This window comes from Paramormyrops kingsleyae, chromosome 20, assembly GCF_048594095.1.
Source record: "Paramormyrops kingsleyae isolate MSU_618 chromosome 20, PKINGS_0.4, whole genome shotgun sequence".
NCBI classification, from domain to species: domain Eukaryota; kingdom Metazoa; phylum Chordata; class Actinopteri; order Osteoglossiformes; family Mormyridae; genus Paramormyrops; species Paramormyrops kingsleyae.
This window is the reverse complement of record NC_132816.1, coordinates 512,944-536,356: the sequence shown is the minus strand read 5'-3', so window position 1 is coordinate 536,356 and position 23,413 is coordinate 512,944.

Sequence of the window (23,413 nt, the reverse complement as noted above, 5' to 3'; positions counted from 1 at the left end):
AATGTGTCTTTGTATTGCTGTATGTAATCTGTGTAAATTTGGAGATGAACAGTTAAACCAGATTTCTTGTACAGTCTCTCAAGCTGGCGCTTACGAGACTTCATTTGATGAAGTTCAGGAGTGTACCAGGGGGCAGTATAAGTGAAAGAGACGGTTTTAGTTTTGGTGGGGGCCAGTTCGTCAAGACAGTAGGAGAGGGTATTATTGTAATGAGTGACAAGTTCAGAAGGGTTATCAGACAGAGGGGAAGGGAAGGTAGGCAGTTTAGAGGAAAGAAGAACAGAAAGAGCAGTAGTGTCAATGGATTTTAGATTTCTGAAGGTTATTGTACGTTTTGCTTTATGGACTGTGAGTGGGATTTGTATGTTAAAAGTTATGGCAAAGTGGTCAGATATGCAAAGATTATGGCTGGAGAGATTGTTGATTGTGGGACCATTGGAGCAAACCAAATCAAGAATGTGACCATGAGTATGAGTGGGGAAATTAACATATTGAGTAATGTTGAAGAATTGAAGAAGGTCCATGAATTCAGCAGCGGGTTTGGAGTTGACATTGTCAATGTGGAAATTAAAGTCACCAAGCAGAAGGATGGAAGATGATATGGCACTTAACTGAGTCAGAAAATCTGTGAGGTCTGTTATGAATGAGGGGTCATGTTTCGGCGAGCGGTAAATAACAGCAGTTACAAGTGGAGATGGACCGGACAGTTTGAAAGCAGTATATTCAAATGAGTGAAAGTTTGAGAGAGAGAGAGGGGTTAATTTAATGTCTTTTTTAAAAATAACAGCTGAGCCGCCGCCATGCCCTTTAGAACGGGGGTTTTCAACAAAAGTGAATCCAGGGGGTGTGGTCTGATTTAGGGAGAGATAGTCCATAGGTTTATGCCAGGTTTCAGTCAAACAGAGAAAATCCAGTTTATTGTCTGTGATGTATTCATTTAAAATGAGTTCCTTATTGCTGAGGGAGCGGGTGTTGAGGAGGGAAAAGTTCAGATGACGTGAATTTGCAGTGAGTTGTGATGCGCGAGGAACAGGGCGGAGGTTGGACCTACTCACGTATAGGTTGTTGTGATGACGCAATGCGGAAGTATCAGAGCGGTAGGACCAGATGGACGGGATGGCGTCCACAGATGAGCTGTGGTAAGAAAAAATACGTCCAGATCCCCGATGTGAAGGACGGGAGCTGCGGAGGAGTCCAAGCTGTTGGAGAGAAGCAGCGCAGTCCGGGAGGCAGCGGTTGTTGAGCTGGCGAAGGGTAGAGGCGGAGTACTGCAGCAACGGCGGCATTCTCAAACACTGCAGTGGTCCCACAAACTCCCCGGGCTGCAGGTCAGCAGACAGCTCCTCGGGGGGGTGGAAGCCGCTGCGTCCAGCGCTCCTTCACTCTCCGTAAAACGGCCCTTCGTCTTCCTCACGGTCCATGAATTTACGGAGCTGCCGAAACTACTCTCCCGTCTGCTCCTCCACAAAGCAGCCTGTGGCTGGAACCGAGCTTCCACACCTCCGCCACGGAGGACGGCAAAACAGCCGATCTCGTGAAGGCGAGAGCGAGAGCCCGCGTTTCGCAGGTACAGCTTTACAAAAGGTGTTATCCAGGTAAGTTTGTAAAGCGTTATAAAGTAATAAAACAACTCCCAATAAAACTGAATAAAACTAGGTAAAACAAATAAAACTGAATAAAACTCGGAAAACAAACAAGCCGCAGAGCTTCAAAACATACACCGGAGAGCAGCGGCAGTCAAACACGCCAGCATTTCCCAGCATTAAGTGGTTAAAATGGGTGGATGAAATTGACTGAAGGTGCAGGTTGCAAAAACGACAGGAAGTTAAATGTACAGATGAAATGTATGCTAATGGTTGCCTTCCTGTATATGCTAATGCCAGGCAGGTCAGGCGTGCTGCAAGTCAGGAGGGTCACCATGGAAACGACGGTCCAGCCTTTTGGTCTTGCAGCACACGTTGGAGCCCTCGTTCCAGGCTGGATCGTCGTGCAGCCGGGATTTTATATGATACAGGTGAAGCACAAAAGTACAACGTTTTCAGTAAGAGTTTGATACTTATTAATGTGTGATACAAAAAATGGATAGTTTCACTTATTGCCCAGGAAACCTCATTTGTAAATAATCATATTTTTTTGCAGCACGCTGTGTAACAGGTGTCATGTTTTTGGGATTATCTGTGAGTGTCCTGGTTTCTGTGTTGCAGCCCCATTTCTGGTTCCCTGCTTCCTGGTCTGGGTTCTCCAGTGTTCCAGGGCTCCGTCTGCCTTCCTGGGGACCTCAGCCAGTCATTGGTCCCCTCTTGCCACGCCTCCCCCTTGTAAGAATGCCAGCACCTGCCTTGCTTTAAATAAAAACACACATAGACCTCACATTCAGTGTGAGCTATTGTTGCTCCCACATGTGGTCACATACTGAGTGTTTACTCTCTGTCTGTTATGCAGCCCTGATCCAAACTACCCTGCGTGCTCCAGTCGCAGCTCATCTGCCCCCGATTCCTGTTCCATGTCCACTCCAGTGCCGAGTCCTCGTCTGTGTAGGATTGACCCTGCCGACTTCCAGACCGTCCTGCTCCTCCACCCTGACTATGCTTCTGTCTTTCAAACAAACAAACAACAAATTTATTTTTGTATAGCGCATTATCACATTACATCGTCTCAAAGCGCTTTACAGCATCCCCACCCAAAGCCCCCAGTGAGTAAGCCATAGGCGACAGTGGGAAGGAAAAACTCCCGAGAAGGAAGAAACCTTAGGAGGGACCAGACTCAAAGGGGGAGCCCATCCTCCAGGGGCCGGCAGGGAGATTAAAATACAGTAAAATTTCAGACACAACCAGGGAGCAGGGGGGAGATGACAGCCGGTGCCAATGCTCCCTCCAATCGCCAGGCAACCAGAAGGCAGGCAGCGGGTCATACATGCAAGATGACACAGCCAGAACGGTGAGCTGGATGCACGGATGTCATTGGTAGTGGCGACGTCACATGTTGCAGGGTGTGCTGGACATCTTGATAGATTGAGGTCTCCAGGCAGCACCCCCCAGGAGGAGTAGGGGAAATAAAATATGTCAAAGTAGGGGAGACTATAGGCAGTGCTAAAAGTTAGATGAGTGCAATGTGAAGTGCAATGTGCAAGCTCCAGAAGATATGGCTATGGCAGCATAAGTAGGAGGGAGAGGCAAGTAGGAATGCAGGCATTGGGAGTCCCTGAAATGTCAGCACTCCAATCCCACAAGCAATTGTGAAGCTAGAGTGACAGCACTGTCAATTCAGTTTATCCAAAGCCAATGGCACCGATGCCCACCCAGCTCTACACCTCACACTATAGGTCTAACTAGGAGTGAGGAGTTAGCTAGAGCTAGAACTAGTGTCCCTATAAGCTAAACTAAACAGGTGTGTTTTTAGTCTAGACTTGAATATTGATAGTGAGCCTGAAACCTGCACATCTGGTGGAAGACCATTCTACAGCTGAGGAGCTCTATAGGAGAAAGCTCTGCAGCCTGCCGTAGCTCTTTCTACCCTAGGTACTAACAGATATCCCGCGCCTTGAGAACGAAGCAAGCGCAGGGGGTTGTACGATGTCAGCAGATCACTAAGGTATTCTGGTGCAAGGCCATTCAGTGCTTTATAGGTTAATGGCAGTATTTTATAGTCAATCCGAGACTTAACTGGTAACCAATGAAGGGAGGATAAGACTGGTGTAATGTGATCAAGTTTTTTAGTGCTTGTGAGAACTCTGGCTGCTGCATTCTGTACCAGCTGAAGTTTATGTAAGGATCCAGACGGGCAACCAGACAGGAGGGCATTACAGTAGTCCAGTCTGGAAGTTACAAAGGCATGTATTAATTTTTCTGCATCACGAAGTGAGAGCATCTTACGAAGCTTGGCTTTGTTCCGTAGATGAAAAAACGCAGTTCTAGTAATACTTCTTATGTGAGCATCAAAACATAGATCTGAATCAACTAGAAGACCAAGATTTCTAACCACCGTGTTAGGTTGTGTAGGAAGGCCACTAATGCTGAGGTGGTGAAACTTATTTCTTGCAGCCTTGGGACCAATTACCAGTACTTCTGTTTTTTCTGTGTTTAACTTTAGGAAATTTTTTGCCATCCAGCACCGGATATCTAACAGACAGTCTTCTAACCGAGATAGGAGTGATGTATCATCAGAGTTAACAGATTTATAAAATTGTGTATCATCTGCATAACAATGAAACCCAACGCCATGATTTCTAATAATGTTACCAAGAGGTAGCATGTATTGGGTAAACAGTAGTGGGCCCAGTACTGATCCCTGTGAGACACCATGTGTGACTTTGGTGGCCTTGGATGATTCGTTGTTCACATGGGCATACTGATAGCGATCAGTTAAATATGAGCTGGATGGTTTGCTCCGGAGGGGGGGGATCCCCTACTGCCGAGTTGCCTGTGGCGCCCCTGAGCACCCCAGTTGGCCGCCCCTGCCAGCTGTGTGGGGTCGGGGATGGGGACTAATCGGAACCAGTCAGGGATCTGGTCCCGGTGCAGGGGGGTGGCCCACTCCTGACACGCCCTTATTGCTCCCCTGGGCCCAACACCACATTTCACACGACACTAGGGCTTTGAGGGGCAGTGGGGAAGTGCCCTGAGACACAGCCCCTCAATTTTTACTTGCATATTACACACATGACATTAGGGCTGAGAAGGTGGGTTGAGGCAGGTGGGGCTCTGCCATCTGCCAGCAGTGGGGTGCCCGTGCCTCAATTGCTCGCCCGTTTTTTGCACTTTAGTCATATACACAGTCCATATTACATTAGGGCCTTGGGGTGCGGGGAGGGGGATGAGGGACTCCGCTGTCTGCCAGCAGTGGGGCTCTCATACCTGAACTGCACCCACTAATTTTAATGCATCATAGACATAAACACGTAACTGTCTCACACAAATACCAATACACTTTACACTAACATGGTACGGGGAAGTGATGGGGGCTGAGGGGCCTCCCCTAACTCTCTGTCTCTGGCCCCCCACCCTTCCTGGTTGATGGGGCCCTTTGGCCCTGGACCCGCTTGCCTTTTATTTTATTACACGGTACCAGGGTGGCTGAGTTCAGAGTGGCCACACTGGGATTGAATATCTTTAAACTTACACTTAATTTAAAATAATGGGGAGGTGGTGATGGGCAGAAAAAAAAACAGCTCCCCCCCCCCCCCAAGTAGTTCTACTCAGTGTTGCCAACTTAGCGACTTTGTCGCTATATTTAGCGAGTTTTTAGACCTCTCTGGTGACTCGTTTTCAAAAAAGCGACTAGCGACAAATCTAGAGATTTTTTCTAGTGTTATTGGAGACTTATGGAGACTCTGACGTGGAAGCACCGAGCAGCGGGTGCTGCCGTGGGCTCCCCTCCCGTCCCAAAGCATTCACAGGCGGACAGTCCTCACGCAGCAGCCCCACCCAGCTGCAGTCAGAGCAGGAGATGTTCACCCTTCCGCATCCAGAATGCAAATGAATCGCACATACGCGAAGCCACCACTGGCTTATCCTGCCCTGGCTTATTGCCAAAAACTCCACCAAGTAAACAATTAAATGACACTTTTCAAGAATAAGTAACTCCGCCAGAGTGTCTCTTTGGGGTCACTTTTGCCGGTCCCAAGCCCGGATATAGGAGGAGGATTGGAATTGTGATATAAAAAAACAAGAATCGACAAAAGAAAGTTCATTTGTAGTTCTAAACGTATTTAGGGTGTTTTTAACCACCTTTTGTCTCTCCCATGACATTATTCCTCTTTCCTACAGCGTCCATTATAATTACATGCATTATTACATTATGCAAATTAGGCGATGACATCATTTAGCGACTTCTAGCGACTTTTGGGTCAACCAATAGTGACTTTCCTTGCTGAGGAGTTGGCAACAGTGGTTCTACTGTTGAACAGTCTGGTTCTTCCCAGTCTAAGACTGGATTTTCTAAATGAGATAACAATCCCTCTCTGTGTACTGGAATCATAACTGCAATAAATCTCTAACTAACAAAAATTCATTGCTGCACATTCAGCACTTTACCAAAAATCCATTATACCACATTCAGTGGTTAACCAAAATCCATTACTGTACGTCTCTGTCCATACAACACTTGCTATATATATATTTCATTGTATTTTTTCTATCTGTGTATTATGTCTCAGCACATTGGGCCTCATTCACCAGCCGTTCTTACAAACAAATTTGTTCTTAAACCCCACGTACATAATTTTTTTTTTTACGAAGATTCTGACATTTACCAATGTTTTCTTATCTGAATTTGTTCTTCGCTAAGAACAGAATCTACGCACACTCAAGAGCAGTGTTGCCAACTTAGCGACTTTGTCGCTATATTTAGCGAGTTTTTAGACCCGTCTAGCGACTTGTTTTCAAAAAAGCGACTAGCAACAAATCTAGCGACTATTTCTGGTGTTATTGGAGACTTTTGGAAACTCTGACCTGAAAGCACGCATCGTCCTTACTCTTCTCACCGAGCAGCGGGTGCTGCCGTGGGCTCCTCTCCGTCCCAAAGTGCTCACAGGCGTACATTCCTCGCGCAGCAGCCCCGCCCAGCTGCAGTCAGAGCACGAGATGTTCACCCCTCCGCGTCGAGACTCCAAATGATCGCGCATGCGCGAAGCCGCCGCTGGCTGGCCTTAGGGCGGGATATTAATTTTCTTTGTCTAAAATAAATGACTGCACTAAAATAAATCACAGATTTGATTCACACAGCCTCAGTCTGGTGCCTGACGATGTTCTACACCTTTTTGCCACATCAGCTGCTTACTCATTTAAGTCAGCTCCCTCAGTTGCTGAACCTAACGTATAGAGAACCTTTACCAAAATGATGACCCACACTTTCTGTGAGCCAGCACAGCCTGTTTGTATGTGGAGGGGCATCATTTTCTTACAATGCTATTGACAGTTTTTTTCTATTTTCCTTTTTTGGTCCATTTAGATTGTTAATGTAGATTTTATACAAAAAATGTTATGGTTAAAAATGTTCACTGTTGACTTGTTTACTGTAACTTGTACACTTAAACTTAAAATAATAATAATAAATAAATAAATAAATAAATAAATAAATAACTCCAGCAGAGTGTCTCTTTTGCCGGTCCCAAGTCCGGATAAAGGAGGAGGGTTGGAATTGTGATATATAAAAAAACAAGAATAAAGGTCATTTGTAGTTCTAAACGTAGTTAGGCTGTTTTTTTTTTTTTTAATAACACTTTTTGTCTCTCCCACGACATTATTCCTCTCCTACGGCGTCCATTATAATGAACATGCACGTTATGCAAATAAGACAATGACGTAATTTAGCGACTTCTAGCGACTTTTGGGACGGCCAATAGCGATTTTCCTTGCTGAGGAGTTGGCAACAGTGCTCAAGACCATTCGTATGCACATTTCAGTAATGATGGTTTGTTCAAAATAATCGGTTATAGCAGTTTTGTTCATTCTGCAGTTGATAAAATGATAGTGTCACGATCGGACGGTAGGCGAGCCGGGAAGCAGGCGACAGCAGCCAGGAAGTCAGGTAACGAGGTTTAATTGGCGAAAGACAAGCACGCAGAGACATTCACGGACAATACAATGACAGATCTGGGGAAGACTGACTCAGACGAGGACTAAATACAAAAGACAAGCTAGACCTAACAGGATACAGGTAATCACACTCAGGGCTGAACACGAGGTGGGCGTGGCACACATCAGGAGCGGACAGAGCGCGGCGTGACAGATAGTATTTGAATAATTTATAAAAGTAAAATGTAAAAAATAATTTTAAAGTGTAAAAATTATTTTCATGGTAGTAACGACGATCATGCAAATTTTAAATAGGTCTGTTTCTGCGCATTGGCCATGCCATCAAAATGGCATTTGTTACTTCTTGAAGAGCTTGCCAATCGTGCTCTGAGAAGGGAATGCATGTTATTTACATGTATTTGGCACACAGCGTTCACAGAGAAGGTGATATCTTTCCATGCGTCAGCTTTCTTAGGGGCTTTATATCCACTTTTTACGCTGCTAAATAACGTGTCTATTTGCATTTACCTCCTGTACAGTATAATCCAGTCATAACGGATTTCAAGGGACCTGGAGAAACAGTCCATTATATCCGAAGTCCGTTATATCCAGAGCACAACTACAGGACACCATTTACTCATGTCACACCCCAGCAGACACACTTGTGGTATAGGTTATTATATTTTATACTACGGGACCGTTGAATGCTTGAATCTGATTGGCTGATGAACGTTCTGAGGTGTGCAATTATTTTCAGGGAAACGCACGGCGAACGTAGTTCCAGGCAGCTCTCTTGACCGCATTACAGTTCCATATCACTTCGCATAGTTAACTGTAATAACGGGAATTAGCATACAGTACCTATACAGCACACAGGACTAACAAAAACAACATGACAGACGATTTTCCGAAAGTAAATTTTAATATTTACGGTGAATATGAAACTTTCAACAACTGGGCTGCAGCAGTATTAGACAGTCCAGATGAAAAACAACATAAACGGAAGCGGACATCAAAGGCAGCCGGCAACAACATAAGACATAAAACGATCAGCGAAGAACAGCTAGACATACTCGAGGGAGAAAAACACCAAAAAAACAACAGCTAATGACGTTTTGGAACTAGCAAAAGAGTCGTTGGATGAGATGCGGAAGAAATAATCCTACTCACAATAGCGATTTAAGTAGAAAAACCGGACGAATCCCTTGAAATATGTCATCTGATCGATGTCTTGAGGTGTGGCAACCGTAGTATAAGCGGAATAATTGACTCCGGACCGTTGAATTATTAGAAAAATAATGCACCACCTCGGGTGTGCATTATTTTTCTAATAATTCAACGGCCCGTCGTCAATTATTCCTTACGTACATGTGGTCATCCAGCTTTACCTGATCAGATGTGTGACTATTAATAATCCCGACTCTGCGCTGGATATCACTGGCACGCCATGCGCCTGATTATCGGCAGAGCTGCATGTCCATTATAGCCGAAGAAAAGTACAGCTAAAAGCGGCCTGGGGACCAAATTGTTTGTCCGTTATAAGTGAAATTCCGTTATATGCCAGTCCGCTATATCCGATGCTTTTTCTGCATGTTCTTAAAGGCGCATGGCTGGGACCAGCGAACCTCGTCCGTTATGGATGATCTTCCGTTATAAGCGGGTCTACTATAATGGGATTTTACTATATTAATACTTCCACTTCAGCATTACTTAAGTTTTTTTTCCTCTTAGTGCCAAGAGGCTGACAGCCTGCGCGTCCCTTCGCCATTCCTTGCACACGGCCCAACAATCTCATGCCCTTTTATGGGAAATGGCAGGGCGTTTCCCTATGCTAATTAGGACAAACTGGCACGCAATGGGATTACGAAGACATGGGATTCATCATTCTTAAGAACAAAGGTGTGAACAATTTTGCTACTTAAGAGCACGTCGTGAATCCGACGTAGGTTGTTCTTAAATTTCGTAGGAATATATTTAAGAGAATTTTAAAGAAAATATTGGTGAATGAGGCCCATTGTGTTTAAACTCAGATTGAAAGTGTTTAAATATCTTTCATATTCAATTTACCTCTGCTTTCTTGCACCATAACAAGATCACAATTTCATCTCTGCATATAACCCATGAATCATACAGCTGAAGATGAAAAACTCTCCCAGATTTCCCAGATTATCCAATTTGCAAAACAAAAAGTCTTTAACTACCCCAAAACGTTTTGATCTGAATGAGAATAACTTCAGGCTGAATGATACATGTCACGGTTGCGGAGAGGCGAGCTGGAAAGCAGGCGATCGGGAGCCAGGAAGTCGGGTAAACGGGGTTTATTCGAGGAAGACGGGACCGGGGAATTACAACAGGCAACATTAATGACGAGTCTGGGGAAGACGGACACAGACGAGGACTAAATACAAAAGACAAGCCAGGGATAACGAGCCACATGTGAGAACAATCAGGGCGAAACAGGAGGTAATGAGGTGGGCGTGGCACACATTGGGAGCGGACGGAGCGGGGCGTGACATAACCCCCCCCCAAAGGCGCGCACACCGGGCGCGCCCGAGAGGAGGCGACGGACGGGACGAAACCGGGGAACAGGACCTGAAAGACAAAAAGCAAAACATCAACGGGGAACCGGAAACAAGACAGAGACACAGAACAGGAACAAGGACGAAAAGAAAGACAGGACCTGACAAAGGACAGGGAACGCGGACAGACAAACCAAGAAGGGAGACACAGAAGGGGAGAAAGGCGGAACAAAAGGGCCAGGAGTGAACGGAGGAGGAACAAAGGGACGAGGAGCAGAAACAGGCGGGACCAAAGGAAAGGGAGGCGGAAAAAGGGGAGCCCGAGGGAGCCCAGGCGGGCGACGGGCAGCGGCCGGAGGGGCCGCAGGGGAGAGGGAGAAGGGAGCAGGAGGGGACCACCCAGGGGCCAAGGGAACGGGACGAGGGAGTGACGGAGGGGACACGGAGGGAGCAGGAGGGAACACCGGTGCAGGCAGGCAGAAGGGGGAAGCCGCGGCAGGCGGAGGCGCAGCCGGAGCCGGCGAAGGCGCCGTCCGACGCCCAGCCAGAGCAGGGGGGGCCGGAGGCGACCGACATGGAGCCGGAGGAGGGACCGAGGCAGCCACCGAGCTACAGCCAGGGGCCGAACGGGCGAGCCAGGGGGCAGGGAGGGCGGGACCCGGACCCGACGCCTGTGTCCTCTTCCCTTACGGGACACTGAAAGGCGGGGTCCCGGGTGGTGTTGGCCTTGTCGGGGCAAGGGCGAGGGAGTCAGGAAGGAGGTGCCCGAGGGTGTAGACTCGGGCAGAGCAGGGGGCGTGGCCGTAGGTGATGCAGCCGGAGCCGCGGGCGGGGCAGCCAGAGCCGCGGGCGTGGCCGCAGACGGGGCAGCCAGAGCCGCGGGCGTGGCCGCAGGCGGGGCAGCCAGGGCCGCGGGCAGGACTGGAGAGGCGGCCTCAGGCAGGGCCGCGGGCAGAACGGGAGAGGCGGCCTCAAGCAGGGCCGCGGGCAGGACAGGCGAGACAAGCAGTTCAGGTGCCGGCAGAACAGGCAAGACAGGCAGTTCAGGTGCCGGCAGGACAGGCAAAACAGGCAGTTCAAGTGCCGGCAGGACAGGCAAAACAGGCAGTTCCAGTGCCGGCAGGACAGGCAAAACAGGCAGTTCAGGTGCCGGCAGGATGGGCGCCGCCGTCACGTGGCTAGCAAGGGGCACCTCGGCATGCACCTTCGTCGTGCGGCCAGCAGGGGGCACCGCGGCGGGTGCCGCCATCCCGCGGCCAGCAGGGGGCACCGCGGCGGGTGCCGCCATCACGCGGCCAGCAGGGGGCACCTCGGCGGGTGCCGCAGCCAGAGTGGTGGCAGTTGTAGGGACTGCAGGCTGGACAGGCGGGTCAAGCAGGACAGGCGGGTCAAGCAGTACAGGCGATGCCGCGGGCAGAGCGGCGGCATCAGCAGCAGGCGGTGCCGCGGGCAGAGCGGCGGCATCAGCAGCAGGCGGTGCCGCGGGCAGAGCGGCGGCATCAGCAGCAGGCAGCGCAGCCGCAGGCAGATCGGTGGCGGCAGCAGGCAGCGCAGCCGCGGGCAGATCGGCGGCGGCAGCAGATAGCGCAGCCGCGGGCAGATCGGCGGCGGCAGCAGCAGGCGCAGTCGCGGGCAGATCGGCAGCGACAGCAGCAGGCTGCGCAGCCGCGGGCAGAGCGGCAACAGCAGCAAGCGGTGCCGCGGGCAGAGCGGCGACAGCAGCAGCAGCAGCAGGCGGTGCCGCCATCACGCAGCCAGCAGGGGGCACCTCGGCGGGTGCCGCAGCCAGAGTGGTGGCAGTTGTAGGGACTGCAGGCTGGACAGGCGGGTCAAGCAGGACAGGCGGGTCAAGCAGGACAGGCGATGCCGCGGGCAGAGCGGCGGCATCAGCAGCAGGCGGTGCCGCAGGCAGAGCGGCGGCATCAGCAGCAGGCGGTGCCGCGGGCAGAGCGGCGGCATCAGCAGCAGGCAGCGCAGCCGCGGGCAGATCGGTGGCGGCAGCAGGCAGCGCAGCCGCGGGCAGATCGGCGGCGGCAGCAGATAGCGCAGCCGCGGGCAGATCGGCGGCGGCAGCAGCAGGCGCAGTCGCGGGCAGATCAGCAGCGACAGCAGCAGGCTGCGCAGCCGCGGGCAGAGCGGCAACAGCAGCAGGCGGTGCCGCGGGCAGAGCGGCGACAGCAGCAGCAGGCGGTGCCGCGGGCAGAGCGGCGACAGCAGCAGCAGGCGGTGCCGCGGGCAGAGCGGCGACAGCAGCAGCAGGCGGTGCTGCTGGCAAATCCGGATCAGGCAGTTCCGGAGCAGGCAGGAGGGGTGCCGAGTGCGTTGGCGCTGCCCCTTTAAGGGCTCTCGGGACCCGGGGAATAGCGTCTCTTACGGTGCGAATGCCGCCGTGCCCCAGACGCTCCGGCCGATAAATAGAAGCCTCTACCGTAGGCGGCTGCTCTCCGGGGACGCTGGCTAGGCGGGCAGCGGCTATGTCATCCCAGGTGGGTGGTGAGCCCTCGTACTCATCGGCTGGGAGCAGAGTGCAGGCTCCCAAGCGGAGCGTTGGGATCGCCTCCCGTCGCTCGGTGAGCCGGTGCTGCAGGCGGCGGAGGCACTTCCGGGCTTTGGTAAGCGGGTATGCCTGCCCCGACGGGCGCTCCTTCTGGAGCAGGTCCCGGCCCCGGCTAGCCAGTTCCAGGGCTACCGGGTCCTCCTGGACCTCAGGCTGGGATTGCCAGTACACGAAGGTTTGCAGCAGTCCGAGCCGCTGGTGCTCGGAGTGCTGCTTCATGCTTTCGCGGAGACTCGTCATTCTGTCACGGTTGCGGAGAGGCGAGCTGGAAAGCAGGCGATCGGGAGCCAGGAAGTCGGGTAAACGGGGTTTATTCGAGGAAGACGGGACCGGGGAATTACAACAGGCAACATTAATGACGAGTCTGGGGAAGACGGACACAGACGAGGACTAAATACAAAAGACAAGCCAGGGATAACGAGCCACATGTGAGAACAATCAGGGCGAAACAGGAGGTAATGAGGTGGGCGTGGCACACATTGGGAGCGGACGGAGCGGGGCGTGACAATACAGATTGGAGAAATGGCAGTGTCTTGTAATAGTGCAAGCCGATGTGCAGAATATATAGAGCAGTTTTCTTTGTTTTAGTTTATATAAGAAAATAAAATCTAATTTGCAAAAAAGTGTGGTTTATAAACATAAAATGTGTAATTCATACAAAAACATGGGAGTACTTGTCACATACTTAAATGTTTCAGACTAAAGTAAAAGAAATGAGACTCAGATATCTTTCATCTCAATAAGGAAAACAGATTATTTCACAGCACTGATCACTTAAAGTCGCTGCTGTTCTGACATACAATTGTGCAATATTGTACATTATTTTTTACTTCAGAGGTTTTATACTAGTTAATTTTATTTTTACCCAGTTTAGATATTTTATTCTAGTATTGTACTTTTTATCTATTTATTGTTTAGACCTGAGAAACTGTGTTTCGTTCTTATCATGTCAAGTGCTTTAAATGGCAATAAAAGCTGATTCTGATGTATATATTCTTCTCCTGTATGATTCACATCCATTTAGTCTGGCTTGCTGAGGTCACACTCACATCCCTCCAATGCTGTAGCCAAATTTGGTTGAAAACACTGTCTAGATCAGGGGTGCCCAAAGTGGGGCCCGCGGGCCAAGGTTGGCCCGCCGTACTATTTAGATTGGCCCGCCAATGAATATCTAAAATTTTAAATTATACTGTACTAAAATTTGTTTCAAAAATTCTTAAAGCAAGAATCCCAATGTAGCTATCCGTGCGTTTACTTTTTAGTGTACGTTGGCCTAACTAATATACAGTCGAACCCGGTTATGTCGCCGGACTAGGGGGTTGCCAAAAAGCGTCGAGATAACCGATGATCGAGATAACCGAAAACCAATATGGCAGCAATATACTGTATTAAGATATGCTTGAAATGTATTTATGTGCGTTAATAAATTAGAATGTACATGCACGGGTTTTTGGCGTTGCCGTGATTTGTTTGATGACGCGATCGGCATGCTATAAAAATGCACATACATGTCGGCTAACAACAAAAGGCATATGTGCACCAACTAAAAGCGGAGATTTACCAGTATACAATAAAAACCACCGTCGATTCTCGATACAAAACTTTAATTATATTATCCAACACTGCAAACACAAAGATCGCTCACAAAATCACAAAAAAACCTGCGGGGTGTAATTCGTTGTTACAAAAAGCAAATCTGCAGTGTCAAAATTACATTCACAAGTCATTTCGCTCTGACAGCTCTGAAATGTATCGTACACGCAGTTAATATGGTTTCTTTACAAAGTCTAAAATGCTTAGTTGCTTTTTGCCTTTAACAGTCTGCTTGAAAACAAATGCTTCGATATTATTTATGCTGTCTAAAACAGTCCATCCCCTACAAAAGAACCATACTGTCAAATTTTTTGTAGCATTTCTATCACCTCACCGGCAGAGGGAATTGGTTCCAAATCTTCGTCCGCATCTTCTTCATCTTCGTTGTCATTGCCGCATGCAGATATGCTTGGCTTTGGTTTTGATGGGGATTTACCTAGATCGCGTTTCACCTGCGTTGTTCAGCGAATTACCATGCGAATGCGATTTGAATACGCGCTGTTTAGCACTTGTGATACATTTTAAAAAGCCGGCGATTAGTTACGGGGATCGAGGTAACCGATGTTAAGTGGCGATTTTGGCCCTCTTTCGTGCTCGAGATATTAGGGTTCGGCGACATAAAAGAATCGACATAACCGATGAGAAATGCTATTGCAATAAGGGAATTTGGCGGTTCCACTTCAAAAACGTCGACTTAATAGGGTTGGCGAGTTAGCTGAGGTCGAGATAAGTGGGTTCGACTGTATTATACAGTCCTCACTCATGGTGCTTTGATTACATTTGAAATATCTAAGACTAAAATTGAAATACAAGCAACTATAAGGGTAATGTAGAGTATATCTGTGCACATATGTACATTTCCACACTTCATAAATAGTCATATTTTAACAATTTACAAAAAGTCCCATGAGTCTTTGCTTATATTGTTGCTACTGTTGTTGTGTTGCTGTTGGACATGCACTCTTTGACATTTTGCACTACATGTGATTACAAAAGTTTAGACGTGCTCTAAATGCCTATATATGACTTATTTGTCATATTTTGTTTAATATTATTTACACAGAAAGGAAGGTTAGATAACTGTTTGATAAATAAAAGTAGCCTATTTTACTTTAGTATTAGTGTATGTATTTTGTGTAAAATATTACATTTGGCCCGCGGTCCTCCGATAGATTTTCATTTTGGCCCACTAAGGGAAAATGTTTGGGCACCCCTGGTCTAGATAGATGTGCAATAAGGTAGAGGCTGGCTCTCCTGAGGTTATGCAGGGTATATTCAGACAAGTCCATTCTGCAAATAAGACACTTGGGATTTTCCTGGGGGAAAATATGAAAAAACTATACTTACAAAGAAATTTGAAAGTGCATAACCACACAGTGTGCTGTTAATCATATATTTGATTGACAGCAGGGATTATCCCACTCCAAGGGTGTCAAAGCCATACTTTACATCACTAGCAAAATGCCCAACACCTAACAGGCCATGACAGACGATCATTTTCACAGCTATTGAGACAGGCCTGCCATTAATCACCGATCAATAAAAAAGCAGGATGGAGGGGCGGGATTGCAGACTCACTCATTTTTCTCATATTCCAGTGGGTAGCGGCTGGATCTTCCAGAGCCTCAAGCACTCATTGGTGAGGGCAGTAGCTCATGTCTGCAAATCCAGTGGAGCCTGGGTACAGGGAACAGTGATCGGGGCTAGATAACACAGCCTGGAACAGCCCAACCAACATGGTGACAGGGAGGGTTGCATTAACAGGCCCTGTGAATGCCAGCAGAGTCCTACCTCATCGATCCTTCCCTGGCTATAGGACAGGTCTAACATAATCAAGAAAAGTGTCCTCGTCATCACTGATGATGATGCCCTCCTGCTCTCTTTAATACAATCATTTAGACAGTAAAAAAACATTTATACATTAGTAGACAGCAACAATAAATAATGCAGGACAATCAACAGTGGAAGAAAATTCTTTGAGCGAGAACCAGTTCTGCTCCCCATGTGAGCCATGCTCACATGAACTTGGGGCAGCTTCCACATCGTCGCATGGATCTGTCCACATGAGTGACAACTTCTGCCACTTGACCCGACAGTGCGATGGGCTTATGCTCTCATCATAGGGTGTCACCAGAATTCAGAACAGACAGCGAAGCCAGTGGCACTGGTGCCTCAGGGACTGGTGACCGTCACTGGAGCTGTCACGAGTACACTTTCATTCAGCAGACATGCATGGTACAGTGCCACTGGGGTGTGGGATTCCTCCACCTCTTGAAGCCAATGTCCCCAATTCTTCCACTCATCTCTGCATCTGTATCAGAGTGATTGGCCATCAAATCCCTGCACATGCAGGAATACAGACGTCTCACACTTTGACAAACATGCAAAAACTGAATAAGTTAACTGCCGCTGTTTTTAAGCCACCGTAACAGGCAACATCTAAACTATATTAATTTATCCACAAAATCAATGTTTATTTCTAGCTATTTGGATACTTGACAGCCAAGATATTGTAATCTACCCTTATTGTGATCTGTCATTAATGCAACCAGTCAACAGAGGACAGTGCAGCAAGCAGAGTACGCTGGTGCAATTTCAGAATCCCAAAACAGAGCTGGAGTTAGCCACCAAGATATGATAAACTGAAGGTCGCCTAAATATATGTATCAAAATCCCATATTCCAAATTCCATATACAAAAAACAATTTCTTACCTCTCCTATAGCGGATCCCGGTCAGCAAGCTGCCCTGTTAGACTAATACTGTAGATACAGAAGAGGCACAATGAAGAGAAGACAGTGCAAAGTTAATAGTAACCAGAAAGAACTAGTTAGAACATAAGAACATAAGAACTATACAAACGAGAGGAGGCCATTCGGCCCATCGAGCTCGCTTGGGGAGAACTTAACTAATAGCTCAGAGTTGTTAAAATCTTATCTAGCTCTGATTTAAAGGAACCCAAGGATTCAGCTTGCACTACGTTATCAGGAAGACTATTCCATACTCTGACTACACGCTGTGTAAAGAAGTGCTTCCTTAAATCCAGTTTGAAATGTTTTCCCGCTAATTTCCACCTATGGCCACGAGTTCTTGTATTGGAACTAATGCTGAAGTAACTATTCGGTTGAACAGCATCCAAACCTGTTAGAATCTTATAGACCTGGATCATGTCCCCCCTCAGTCTCCTTTGCTTGAGGCTGAACAGATTTAGCTCAAATAACCTTTCCTCGTATGACATTCCTCTAAGACCAGGAATCATTCTTGTGGCCCTACGCTGCACCTTTTCTAAGGCCGCTATGTCCTTTATAAGATATGGTGACCAAACCTGTACACAATATTCTAGGTGAGGTCTCACCAAGGAATTGTATAATCTTAGCATTACCTCCCTTGACTTAAACTCCACACACCTGGAGATATACCCCAACATCCTATTGGCCTTTTTTATTGCTTCCCCACACTGGCGAGAATGAGACATGGAAGCATCAACATACACACCAAGGTCTTTCTCATAATCAGCTACCTTTATTTCAGTAGGTCCCATAAAATACCTGTACTTTATATTTCTGCTCCCTACATGGAGTACCTTACATTTGTCTATGTTAAATTTCATCTGCCAGGTGTCAGCCCAGTCACTAATTAAATTAAGATCCCGCTGTAGCTGCTGAGCCGCTAGTTCAGTATCTGCTACACCACCCACCTTGGTGTCATCTGCAAATTTTAGTATATATAAGTTTACTGTATATATTGGTGTCTATATCATTTATGTAAATTAGGAACAAAAGTGGCCCTAAAATTGAACCCTGCGGTACCCCACTATGAACGCAGGCCCACTGTGATATCGAGCCTCTTATAACTACTCGCTGCTTCCTATCCATTAACCAGTTATCAATCCAGGTCGCTACGGTTCCTAAAATACCTGTCGCTTTGAGTTTAAGTGAGAGCCTCTTGTGGGGAACAACATCAAAAGCCTTTTGGAAATCTAAATAGATGACATCATAGGCCTTCTTATCATCAACTTCCTGAGTAGCTTCCTCAAAAAACTGAGGAAGGTAATCAGTCAGGAAAACTGAGTCCAGGTAATCTACCATTTTCTCTTTGATTATAGCCTCCATAACTTTACCAGTTATACAAGTTAGACTGATTGGCCTATAGTTTGACAAATTACTTCTATCCCCTTTTTTGAAAATGGGCGTTATGTTGGCATGCTTCCAATCAGAAGGTACCACACCTTCAGATAAGGATTTTTGAAACAGTAATGTTAAGGGTCGGCAAATAATATCCCTCATCTCTTTTAACACTATAGGTAAGATGCCATCAGGGCCCTGTGATTTATTTATTTTGAGCTTAGCTAGGCTTTGCAAAACATCAGCTTCAGTTATATATATATTAGTTATAGACGATGTTGGATTAGTAATAAGAACTGGTAAGTTACTAGTGTCCTCGACAGTGAATACCCATGCAAAACTATCATTGAACTCATTTACTATGTCAATGTCGTTTTCAATTATAAGACCCTTACTATCCTGCAGATTAGTAATTTCAGCTTTTAGAGCTCTTTTAGAGTTAAAATACTGGAAGAAACTTTTAACGTCATCCTTAGCCTCCAATGCGATCTTCCTTTCGACATTCCTTTTAGCTCGTCTAATGTCATTTTTTAATTCAGCCTGTAGATTTAGATACTCTTGCTTTATTATGTCATCATCAGTTATTTTCCATCTCTGGAACAAAGCCCTTTTCCTCCTTACTTTATACTTTATTTCCCTATTAAACCACCTAGGTTGCAATTTCCTAGATTTATTCTTGCTGGAAACAGGTATGATGTCGTCTTGCACTTGCAATAATGTGCTTTTAAAAAATTCCCATGCCTCTTCAACAGTTTTGTTATTTAACTCCATCCAGTTCACAGTTTCTAGTTTTAATCTCATACAATTGAAGTTAGCCTTCCTAACATTATATATTTTTGATTTGGACTTTGCTCTTCGGGCACTAAACTTAACCTCAAATTTAACCATGTTATGATCGCTACTGTCAAGTGGTTCTAAAACGTCTAATTTACCAATCCTGTCCTGGTTATTAGACAAAACAAGATCAAGAATGGCATCTCCCCTGGTAGGGGTGTTAACAAACTGAGTAAAAAAACAATCCTGTACTAATTCCACCATCTCAAGTTCATTTTCAGAAGAGCCAGCAACAATGTCCCACTGCATCCCCAGTAGATTAAAATCACCCATAACTACCACATAATTTTTATTGCTCATAGTCCTAATATCACTGTATAACAATCTGCTTTCCTCAGCAGCTACATTGGGTGCTCTGTAACAAACACCGACAATTAGGCTATTTGAGTTTGTAGCATCTAATTTTACCCATATAGCTTCCGTACTTTTACTTATATCAGTAAGCTCCCTTGCCTGCAAGTTTTCCTTTACATATACTGCAACACCACCTCCCTTCTTACCTACAGTATACGGTCTTTACGGAACAATGTGTAACCATCCATATTATATTCTTGTCCATCCTTAACACTCAACCACGTTTCAGTTATTGCTATAATATCATAAGAGTCCGATGAGATAAGAGCCTCTAAATCATGAATTTTATTCCTAATACTCCTGGCGTTTAAATACAGACAACAAAGGGTAGGCCTATTACAGTGCCTACTTATAATATGATTTTTTGGGGCTTTCCGTTTCCCCCCAGTTACATACTTAACTAACCTCCCTGCCCCCCCAGTCCCTAGTTTAACCCTCTGGAGCCTAGGGGTAGGAAACACGCTTTCACTGACTGGGGCATGATCACACATTTCTTCAAATATCATAAACTTAATTCATGGCAAATAAATTATTTCTTATATATTTGTTTTGCCATTACACTCATCTGTATTTTAATATATATTGTAAATATGTCAGATTTTTGTTAAGTTTGAAATTTGACATCAAAGTATAGACATTGCAAAATGCAGTTTGGAACACTTGCAGAAACATTATAAAAGTACATAGTAAGCAATGCTGGCAGTTTGTTTTGATCCCAGATATCTGATCACCAAAGTCTTGGCTACATGAAGATGACTAAATTGTGTAGATGCAACATTCATTTGGATAAATAAATAAGAAAAACCTAACTCATGTCACTATTTCTGGCTCCTTTCATTGAATATGTAGCAACTTTCTTGTGTATGAATGAGCCATTGTCACCTGGCCACGTCCCCAACCCCCTTTTATGGCGCTGAAGGGGATGTATCTGGATCGCGTTTCACCATTGCGCTGATAATCAAATTACCATGCGAATGCGATTTGAATACGCGCTAATGCGGCTATTTAGAATGTGAATAGCGATCTTCAGGTGAGAGCGGCACTACACGCCCCCCATGCAGGTAAAACAAAGTAAAATGACATGGTTTATTTTTTTGCTGATTTAACCTAATTAAAAAAACTTTAATACTTCCGACAATGCACGTTTTGAAAAGAAGACAGATTACGGATTTAGCCAGCGTTTTTTTCATGATTCTACATTAAGATTTCAGCGAGATATAAACTGAAATAGACGCGAAAAGTACGCGATGTCGCCGACGACATACTCGACCCCAGAGAGTTAAACATTCCTCAACTACTCTACAAATACGCCTTCCCAGTACACTGGTTCCCCTCCGGTTCAGATGCAACCCATCCGGCTTGAACAGGTCCCACCTGTTCCAGAAGGTCCTCCAGTGCCCCATAAACCTAAACCCCTCTTTCCTACACCATCCTTTTAGCCACGCATTTAATCTCCTTATCTCAGCTAACTTAGCCTCACTTGCGCGTGGCACGGGGAGTATTTCAGAAAATACCACCATGGACGTTCTGCTTCTAAGCTTATTGGCGACTTCTATAAATTTATCCTGCAGAACAGCCCTTCTACCCTTGCTTATGTCGTTGGTGCCAAAATGCACCACGACAACTGGATCCACCCCAGCTGGGGCCAAAAGCTTGTCCACACGATCTGGAAGGTCTCCTACCTGGGCACCAGGCAGGCAAGACACCGTACGGGACCCTCTATCACGCGAGCACACATAACTGTCTACTCCCCTAATAATTGAATCCCCCACTACCACAACCTCCCTCTTTCTGGGGGGAGAGGGCTCCTCAGTGCCCAAGGGCCCACCTGCTTCCCCAGTCCCTTCCGGCTCTAAAGCTGGAAGCACCTGAAACCTGTTAGACACAGACACCTCAGGTGATGCCGCCTCTGTAACGTGTGTACGCCTTTTCCTGCGTCTACGACCTACGGTCACCCAGCTCTCTCGACCTCTCTGAATCTCTCTTCATTCTCCCTCCCCCCCGTTAGTGGCGTACACACCATCTCCCTAAACGGCGTATCAACTAGCTCATCTAACTCACTGTTGCATTGGATGCGAGCCAGTTGCTCCTCAAGGTCGCGAACCTTGACCATGAGTGAGTCCACTAGCTTACATCGCTCGCAGATGAAGTCCGACTGGACACTAACGTCCAGAAGGGCAAACATCTTGCAAACGCAACACTGAGCCGGCCCCATAATTAACTAACTCACTATGACCCCCTACTCCCAGCCCAGTAAATTTATATAGTGTATTTAACTATAAAGATTAATTTGCGTAACAATAAATGCAGTAACGTGCGGAGTACACTAAAATAAGTTATTACTTGTGTTAAAACGGAACTTAATTATTATTTTATATAAAATTTTAAACCTGATAAATTTACTACTACTTACCAGAAGAACTTCTGCCTGAACCAAGTATGAACTAAAAACAAGGCGAAATCGAAGTTGCTCTTGGGAGGTCGAAAAACCACAAAAACCCCCTCACAGCAGGCTACTGCCGGAGCGGGAAAAAAGTGGAAAATGTCCTCCCGGCCCCGACTGGCGACCGAGCAAAGCTCAGGAGCAACTGTCCTTTTCCGACGCTGGGTAGCGATACCGACGTTAGATATTATTAGTTATTATCGCCCCGCGGGTGTTTGCTACGGAGTTTAAACGCGGACAGAAAAACGCCGCTCACGCGACACCCGCAGCTCTCTGTCGGTAATAATCGCGCTGTTAATTAACAGACAGGACAGACAAGCACTCACGCTGACCGAAATAAGAACAATAAATAGAAATAAACAGCCACCCACGTAAACAAGTAAAGCACACAAACACTCAAAACACTCCAAAAAACAATCCCAAACAATCGCTGCAGCTCAACACCACTCTCTCGCAGCAATCCCAGCAATCCTTGCAGAAACACTGTGTGGATATAGTCGCTCTTTGGCTTGACATTTTTTGTATGTGTTGCAGACATCACAACTGTCCACCAATTCTGTTATACTCTGTGACGTTCCAGGCCAAAATAGCACTTCTCTCGCTCTCCGCCTACAATTCTCAATACCAAAGTGACTTTCATGAATTCACTTTAGCATCTCCTTTCTCATTGTCCCTGGCACAATGAGCCATTCTGCTTTAAATGCAATTCCATCTACTACTGAAATTTCCTCTCTGTAATTCCAGTAATCATGTATTTGTTTTATTGCTTCATTCTTCTTTTCAGGCCATCCATTTAATACCATTTCTACGAGTTTTGTTAAGATGACATCATTTTTCATTTCCTTTTTTAATTCTTCCAATTTATCATTTGATACAAGCAAATTTGACATTACCATGTGCACCTGTGCTTCTGTTTCTTTATCTGGTGAAGCAGTCTCTGGTAGGTAAGCTCTGGATAATGCGTCTGCTATGTGCATTTTTTTACCTGGCTCGTAGAGCACTTTCACTTGATATTTCTGAAGTCTCATTAACAGTCTCTGTATTCTAGCTGGAGCGCTACTCAATGGCTTTGGTATGATTGTCTCAAGTGGTTTGTGATCAGACTGCACTTCAACCCCTCATCCATACACATACTGATGAAAACGCTCCATCCCGAATACAATTGCCAACATCTCTTTTTCTATCTGAGCATAACACTTCTGCAAGTTATTTCCTCTACTGTTGGCAGCTGGTAGTGTTCTCTCATTGCTGCTTTATTGAGATCACGGGGGACTAAACAAATTCTTAGCTTCCCATTTGACTTTTCTACAATTACAATAGGGTTGACCCACTGAGTTGGTTCTTCAATCCTATTTATTACTTTCATTTTTTCCATTTTATACAGTTCTGATTTTAGTTTTTCTCTCAAGGTGACTGGAATTTTTCTAGGTGGGTGTACTCTCGGAGTCACACTCTTGTCAATTCTGATTGTGTGCT